Raw genomic sequence first — 8,103 nt, 5'->3', positions numbered from 1 at the left:
GGAAAAACGATTACCTTGAGCTTTAAATAAAATAATTTTTTTTTGGTGAGAGTCCAGCAGAGTGCTAAGCAAATGTTCTTCATACAATTCAGAAATGCGACATTCAGCAGAAGGTTCGAGCTAAGATTTCTTCCATGAGAAAATCCCGAATACTCAGTTATGAGAGTTTCACCTGTAATTACACTGATTTTCAAAAAGCAAGCGTGACGGCTTAGGCGCGCAGCGGGTGCACACGCGTGTGCCACACACTGCAGGACACAGGGACGTCCCCGGGGCCGTGTCCCCAGGGGTGGCAGACCTCGCACGCGGTTCGCGGTTCTTCTTGGTGGATCGGACGCGTCAGGGGCTCCGAGGGCCGCCCGAGGACTGGCTGGTGGATAATCCCAGGTCGGGCAGAAACGTGGGGGAAACCTCGATTATCTTCCTCTGGGAAGGCTGCCCCGGGGCCCCGTGGGGAGTGCGCATCGTGGCGCCTGCCCGGCGCCCGCCCTGCCGCTGGCCGGTCCCCCCGCCCGCAGCGGCCACCCCCGCGCTGGCGGCCCCTCCCACGTCTCCGACGTGGCCCTGCCGCGCTCTCTGCCCGGGACCGGTTCCCCTCCCTCCCCGCCTGGCCGCATCGTGCTCGGCCCCCGGGGGTCCGGGTCAGGGGTCCCGGTCAGCGCTCGCCGCGCCCGGCCCTGCGCGCCCTCTGCCTCGGACATGCGTCCGCGTTGTAGAGGGTCGTGAAAAAAAAGTAAAGTGAAACAACGACGACAGAAGCCCCCGTGTGCCCGCAGAGCCTGACGGTCACGGGCAGACCCCGCGCTCAGGGGCGCGTCCGGCTCGGCTGTGGAGAACCGCCCCGCCCGGCACCCAGGGCCGGTAGACACAGCCCTCGCGGCCACGGGCCACGCCCAGCGGGTCGGCGAGGCGCTGGGCCAGGCAAAGTCTAACGGGGAGCCTTGACGCAGGGCCCGGAGCAGCCTCTAACGCCGCGCATCTCTCTGACCGCAGAACTCCCGTGCGGGTCGCCTTGAGGGCACGTGTCCCAAGACCGTACTTTGAGAAATGTGGATGTAAGAATGTTAATACAAAGGGAAGAAAGTACAGGCAGAAGTCATGACTTACGGACAGTTTTTCAAGATACCAGTTCCGGGAGGGTCATTGCAAGAGGGGGCAGAGACGACCGGAGGGGTCCCCCGCTGGTTCCCATGTGCTGTGAAACAGCGTTTTCACTTTGCGCGGCGGTGGCAAATTTAAGATGGGAAGATTGTATCATCCCTGGCAAGCGCCTCAGAGTATTCTAGAAGGCCAGGCCGTTGGGCTCCTGCCCTCTCCATCAGTCCCTGGGTTTACCCCTGAGACATGATGTTTGTGCAGAAGAAATTCTTAACAGACTCGAGCGTAAGTCAAGCCAAGTCGAGCTGTTGTGGAGCTCAGAGGCTGCCAAGAAGCCTTGATTAATTATTCAGTGCGGAGAACTCGGCAGGCCAGGTCTGGCCAGCATGGGCAGAGTCCAGCCGGGGGGCAGCCAGGGTCATGCCGCTTTGTGAGTCCAGGCACCGACAGGCGCCTGTCATGTGGTGGAGGCGCTCGCAGAATCGAGACGTTCCTTTGCCCTCCAGAAACTCACGGCCGGCTCGCGGAGCCCGCCAGCTGTGTGCCATGCAGGGACACGCAACACATCTGACCTCGGCCTTCGCGGAGCCCGTGACCTAGCAGAGAAGGCCGCGCCCGAACGAAATTGCGGTGCAGTTTGGCCGAGTCCTGGGACCAGGGTGCTGAGCGAGGCAGACACAGTGGCTCCCCGTGGAGGTCATGGCTCCTCGGAGAAATGCGGCTTCTGCCTTAGAAGGCACAGCGCGTGTACGAGGTGGGTGGCAGAGGGTGCTCTGAGCCCAGCAGGGCCGCGATGTCTGCTTTGCGGGGTGCGGGGAGGGTTAGCTGCAGCGGGGCCTTGAGGGGGGCCTGCGGCGGGCACTGGCAGAGCGGGGGCAGGCACCCCGGCACATAGGATGTCTTGTTGGAAAGCGGAGGCCAGGAGAGAGCCCGCATCTTGGATGGGAGGCGAGGGGTCCAGGACGCCTGTGAGACGGGACGGGACCTGCAGGCCAAGCCGAGGGGTCTGGTCTTACGCCGCGTGTGTTGGGGGCCTCGCAAGTCGCAGGGCGTGAACGGAGGAGGCCCCCGCTGCTGACCTCACCCGTCGACTTTCCAGGCAGGCCGAGACCTTCAGACCGGCGGCCTCGTGGCGGGGCAGTTTCTCGGGAACGGGCGCACGGACGTGGCCTGCCTGGAGGCGTCGGGCATCGCGTGATTTCGAACATGCTCCTCGAGCAGCGGACGAAGGCGTCGTTGAACCGCAGGCTGCCGAGGCCGCCTGTGAGGCAGAGACAGCTCAAACTCAGGCACGTGAAGGCTTCACAGAGCCCTAGGTGCGGAGTTGGCTGCTCTCTCAGAAATCAAGCGTGCGCCCTTCAGAAACAACACGGATGAGGACCTGGGGACGCACCTGTCACTTGAGTCCTGCGGGACAACAGGTGCCCCGCATAGCCCGTCAGGAGCCAGGTCGATGCCGTTGCCTCTGTTCGAAGCACCGTCTTACGCACGTGCGTCTTTAACTTCAAAGTAACAGTTTAAATGAGCTTTGCTCACGTGTTTTGCGAGAGGCTCTTGGCTGAGCGGGTGAGTGTGGACGCCCAGCAAGGAGCCGGCCTTTGGCCGCTGGTCAGGGCTCCGTGTCTGGCTGTGCCGTTCGCTGGCCGCCTTGCTTGGGGAAGGTCTCAGACTGGCTTTGATCTCAGTGGCTTTTAAAATGAACGTGCTCTTGGAAATCGTTTAGTCTTCATCTCACGAGACACTCGGGGTGGACGCGACAGACCAGATCGCGGGGCGAGGTGAGGGCGCACCCGGCCGGGGCAGGCGGCCCCGTGCACCCCGTGCTCTCCCCCCTACGGGCCCCCGTCTGTGGGAAGGGCACGGCGTCCTGCCCTGCCAGCCACACTAACAGGAGCGACGGAATCTGTCTCAAAGCCAGCGTAAGGCTTGTAACTGCTGTGAGGCCGGAGAGAAGTAAGGCTTACGGTATGTGTTCAGCAAATGCCGTAAAAATAGAATCACTGTTATTATCGGTGGGTGGCATCGGTCAAAGAAATTCCTGGGACCCTGGACCCTCCAGGCTTACTCTGGGTACAGGATGAGCAGCTGGTTGCCGCACATGACGTCGGTTGCCCAGTAAGATTTATTCAGGAACAGCTGCCGGGCAGAGCCGAGCAGCACCCCGCGGACACCGGGGAGAAGGGCTCAGTGAGTCCCCACGGCCTCGCGTCTGAGCGGCACCCCACAAACACCTGGGAGAAGGGCTCAGTGAGTCCCCACGGCCTCACGTCTGAGCAGCACCCCACAAACACCTGGGAGAAGGGCTCGGGGAGTCCCCACGGCCTTACTTCTGAGCGGCACCCCACAGACACCCGGGAGAAGGGCTTGGTGAGTCCCCACGGCCTCGCGTCTGAGCGGCACCCCACAGACACCCGGGAGAAGGGCTCGGCGAGTCCCCACGGCCTCGCGTCTGAGCGGCACCCCGCAGACACCCGGGAGAAGGGCTCGGGGAGTCCCCACGGCCTCGCGTCTGAGCGGCACCCCTCAGACACCCGGGAGAAGGGCTCGGTGAGTCCCCACGGCCTCGCGTCTGAGCGGCACCCCACAGACACCCGGGAGAAGGGATCGGCGAGTCCCCACGGCCTTACGTCTGAGCGGCACCCCGCGGAGGGAGCTCTTGCAGAGGAGCCAGGAGCCCCTCGCCCGTTAGCTTCTCACCTGATTAAGGGGAAACCGCGAGCAGCGAGGCCCGCAGCGCTGGGTGGAGGATGTGTGCCTGGCAGTCTGCGCGAGGAGGAATCCTGAATTTCCGTCCTTTTCAGGGGCAGTCTTTCCTCTGTAAAGATGGACGTTCAACCCAACGAGCATCGGTTCAGACGCACGGGCGACGCACAGGCGTGTCGGGTGGAGCCGCAAAGCGGCCGCTGACCGCCGGTGCCCACAGTGGCGTTGCCTAGAAACACCACGTTATCGGAGAGCCACTCACGTCAGGGTGGACCGCGTCTGAGACAGCCGGCCGGCAAAGATAACTTGCGATGGGAAGAAAGTCTAATATCAGTTCCAGTCCTTTTTCTTTACCCGTGATTTAATGTTTCATACTTAGGGAGATAATTCTGGAGGAGAAACGGTAGAGGTGGTGGATATTTCCTCTGATCAAACGGAAGGTGAACTGAGATGATGCCTATAAATGCGCTTCGTGAGCCGTGAGGTAGCCGCGTGGATAGAAAGCCCCCGTCCAGTGACCTCTGGGGACGTAGGGAAGTCTGGGAGGGAGTGACGGCACTTGGTGGCTGAAGAATGGACGCGCCCTTAAAATATCTGGCAGGTCCACATAGAGAGGAGACCTGAAAAGTGACAAATGTGTCTTCCATCTGAGCACTGACATGGGTCAGCAGGGTGCAAAGTAGCTCGTCACCACAACAGTAGCTCGTCTAGATGACAGCGCTCGGTGCCAGTTAGGCCTTTGCCTCTCAAAGGACATCGAGATGCTTCTGAAAGTCTCATCCTTGGCGACTACTACAGCTTTACAGTTCTCTCTCTTTTTGTCGAGATGCTTGGAGAAAGCCGGAATATCTCGAGGGGACGCTAAGTACTGGAAGAGGGATTTACGTGTGAATGGTCACAGTGCCGCGTAGCCCGCCGGGTTCCGAAGTTCCCGTTTGGATTAAACCGCGAACTCTGTTTCTCAAAAGACTTGTCGTTGGAAAGCCTGTTACGTAAAATAAATAAAAGTTTAGCTGCTCCAGAGACGGCAGGAGGCAGTGGATCCCCACCCCTTCTCCTCTCCCCAGGCTCCTGCTCGGGCACCCGGCACCCTATCCACCCTCTGCCCCTGACACAGTGCCCCGATGGGTAGACCTGCAGCTTGTGGGGCTCCCCAGAGGTAACGTAGGGTCCACCTGAGCAGTGGCATCCAGGAACATTTGACGTCCAGACCTCTCCATCCACGATGGTCTGGTGGGAATGCACATCCTAAAGAAATGATTTCTAGAATCAAGTGTTTGGGGGAAACGTATGATCCACAGATCTCTTCAGAGAATTCCAAGTATACATTTCCAGCACGTGTTTTTGGCAAATCCAGTCCCTGGTCCGTGGATGGAAATCCCCGCCCGGTTGCAGAAGGCTCCGGGGGAATCGCAGGCCGCAGGACTGGGGGTCCGCGTCTCGCTCCGTGTTACTGCTCTGCTCGCGTCCGCGTCAAAGATCTGCCCACTGCGCCCCTCCTGCGTGGCCACGTTCACGTCGAGGCTGTGACCGCTGCTAGAGCAGATTATGTGTGCGCCTCAGCGTGACCGTGGGTGTACGTGTGTGTACGAGTGCACATGCGCGTCTGCGTGGATTTCCCTCTTCACTGCTGGCCAGCGACAGTTAATCTCGGGTCCCAGCCGCTTTCGGGGCTGAAGCCGAGGCTCCGCTGCGAATCTGGACGGTCGTACGGTGTCTGGGCATCCTCGCCTCTGCGCGAGGCTTGGCTTCAGACTCTTACCTATAGCTGCTGGGCGGAGTGGGGGGCCCTCCGACCCAGGACAGGCTGATTTAACGTTTGAGAAGGCAAGCTGACGCCCTGTGGGTCCCCATTCCTGCCTTCCTGGCACGCATGTCCAGAGAGTGGGGGGCTGAGGGAGGCGCCGACCGGAATGAGCTCAGGTACCTTCCCCACAGCCTGCACGCCTTGCAAAGCGGTGAGCTGTAGCTGTCCGAAGCCCGGCTGCCTCTCCTCCCGCAGTAGGGAGGAGAAGCCTGCCAGTTTGAACTTTCATGTTCCGCTGTTTAGGGGTGATGGAATCACATTCCCAGGTTCGTTTTGCAGCTGGACTGGTGAATTCTTTCACGAACCAGCTTTTCCTGGTTGGCACTGTGGGCATGCATTGACCTCTGGCCTCCCCTCAACCGAGGACATGCTTAGTCCTGGAGGAAGCTGGTTTTGCTTCCATCCTGGTGCCCGGCCGCCCCGGGCCCTCCCTCCGCGGGGTTCTCCACCGGCTGGGAGCGGCCCCGCGCACCCCGCGCACCCCGCGCCAGCCTTGCATAGGCGGCGGCTTCCGCTTCTGTTTCTGAGTGTGCGGACAGTCTGGACAGGCGGTGAGAGCTGAAACCGTCGGCCACGGCTGCGTCTCTCTTGTAAAGTTCACGCTCGGGACAGTTTCACAGGGCGTCCGAAGGCGAAGACCCGGGCCCGCCGTGTCGGCAGACGGTGGCGGGTCGGCCCGGGGCTGAGGAAACGGCGTGGCGCACTCCCTGTGTTTGAACAAAGTTTTTCCAACGCCCAGAGGCCGGCTGGCTTGCAGGGCCGCCTTGCATTTCCTGTCTCTGACGGGGGATGCGGTCAGTGTTGAAATCTTTACAGTGAATCCGAGCAAAGTGTTTTCAGCCAGTACCACAGAGATAACAGCCATTCCCATCATGGGTAAGACAAGCTTCTGAAATCCCCGCCCCCGGTCAGGGAAGGACTCAGATTTCTGGTATCCCGTTCAGTTCACCTGAGTGAATTCACATCGATTTGAGGAGCAGAAATTCAGGAACAAGGAGCCAACCCCCGCCCCCCGCCCCCACGCCCTGCTGCACTGAGAGCTGTTGGAAAACCTCGAACAGGAAAACAGCTCCCAGCAGCACGAAAACCTGTTTCCCCTGCTTTCCAGGACCCTTCACATGGTCCTTGTTTTTCTGTGTGTCACATTCTTGTCCCATGTCATGGGGGGAGGGGATAGCGTAGTGGAAAATGTATTCCATTAAGACTTCCAGAGAGTTCTGCTGGAGTCAAGGCGTGGGCACGATTCGGAGGCCCTGGCCTCCAGCAGCTGCCAGGCAAGTGGCAAGGTGACCTGGTGGACACCCCAAAGCTCCAGGGCCTTGGGGCTTGGCGATGGACGTTTGCTGGGGCCGTGGATGCGTGACCGGTTCTTTCTGGATTGGTGGTGAGGACAGAAAGGGTCAAGGAGTCTCAAAAGATTGACGAAGATTCGCAAGGGAGGGAAAGATATTCCACCCACAGAACCGGGGTGCTCAAGAGAGAGACCACAGTGACAAAGGACGGGACAGAAGGGTGGCCTGTGACGGTGAGAGTCTCCCAGACCGGCCGCCACCCTGTACTCTGCCGGACCTGGGGATCTGCGCACACCTCTGGCGTGGCGTGTGTGTGAGTGTGTGTCTCTGTGACTCTGTCTCTGTGTGTGTGTCTCTGTGTGTGTGTGTGTCTGTGTGTGTGCGTGTGTGTGTGTGTGAGTGTGTGTGTGTTTCTTCTGCTAGACTGCGAGCCCTTACAGGCTGGGACCACGTCGTCATTCCGTTTTGTATTTCCTTTGCTGAGCACAAAATCGGGGAAAAAGCCGACACTAAACAGTTGTTTAATTGAATTCATAGGAAAAGCATTATTTAAATTTTTTTTCTGGCTTGCTGTTCTACATTTCTATGGTTTTGGGGGTGTGAGTGTAACTTTTTTTTATTAAATATCACACGGACAATTCATGGTTCCGACTGTAATGTCAGTTCCAGGGGTGCGAGGGACTAACGGCTCCCGCGGTCGCGCCTGGCCGTTGACGGAGCCTGTGACCCGCCGGGGCACGTGTCAGGCGGTGCGGGCGTCCCCAGCGGGGTGGGAGCTGGTCCCGCGAGGGCAGGCGGGGCCAGCGGTACAAGCTGGGCAGCTGTCGCTTGCACGTCCTTAGGAATTTCTGGCTTCTGAGCCTGACCGTGCTGGTCGGGGCGTGGCTGCCCGTACGTCGCCCCGAGCAGCTCTCGTCCCCATGCTGGCGGAGAGCCCCAGGTGCGACGTTGAGGCCGCTCTTTGCCGGGACGCGGACTCTGTCGGCTTCGGGAGGCCGATGCGGCACAGGCGGCCTGGCCAGGCGTTGGAGCCAGCGCCTCCGTCCTGAGGGGAGTGTCCAGGCAGGCAGGGGGCACTGTTTATGTCCATGGTGACAGTGTCACAGGAGACCCGGCAAACAGGAGGAGCCGGGGAGCCGAACACAGGGAATGTGGCGTTCCCAGCCGTGGTCGGAGTGAGCAGTGAGCAGGAGGGGGCTGCGC

The 8,103-nt window shown here is 60.3% G+C and overlaps 1 long non-coding RNA gene across 2 annotated transcripts in view; it reads left to right on the top strand.

Annotated features, from left to right (window-relative positions):
• Positions 1–1,402: 1,402 nt before the first annotated feature.
• The window catches only part of LOC107498228, a 166,049-nt gene continuing 159,348 nt past the window's right edge, over positions 1,403–8,103 (top strand). Inside the window, exon 1 of one of the 2 annotated variants that reach the window (XR_001593978.2) lies at positions 1,403–1,852. This is a non-coding gene — a long non-coding RNA (uncharacterized LOC107498228). The remainder of the gene's footprint in view (positions 1,853–8,103) is intronic. The other variant, XR_001593977.2, reaches the window with a different exon arrangement.

Source organism: Rousettus aegyptiacus, unplaced genomic scaffold (genome assembly GCF_014176215.1).
Source record: "Rousettus aegyptiacus isolate mRouAeg1 unplaced genomic scaffold, mRouAeg1.p scaffold_m13_p_7, whole genome shotgun sequence".
Classification (NCBI taxonomy): Eukaryota; Metazoa; Chordata; class Mammalia; order Chiroptera; family Pteropodidae; genus Rousettus; species Rousettus aegyptiacus.
The sequence above is the reverse complement of the archived record's forward strand: the minus strand, read 5'-3'. Positions and strand labels throughout refer to the sequence as shown.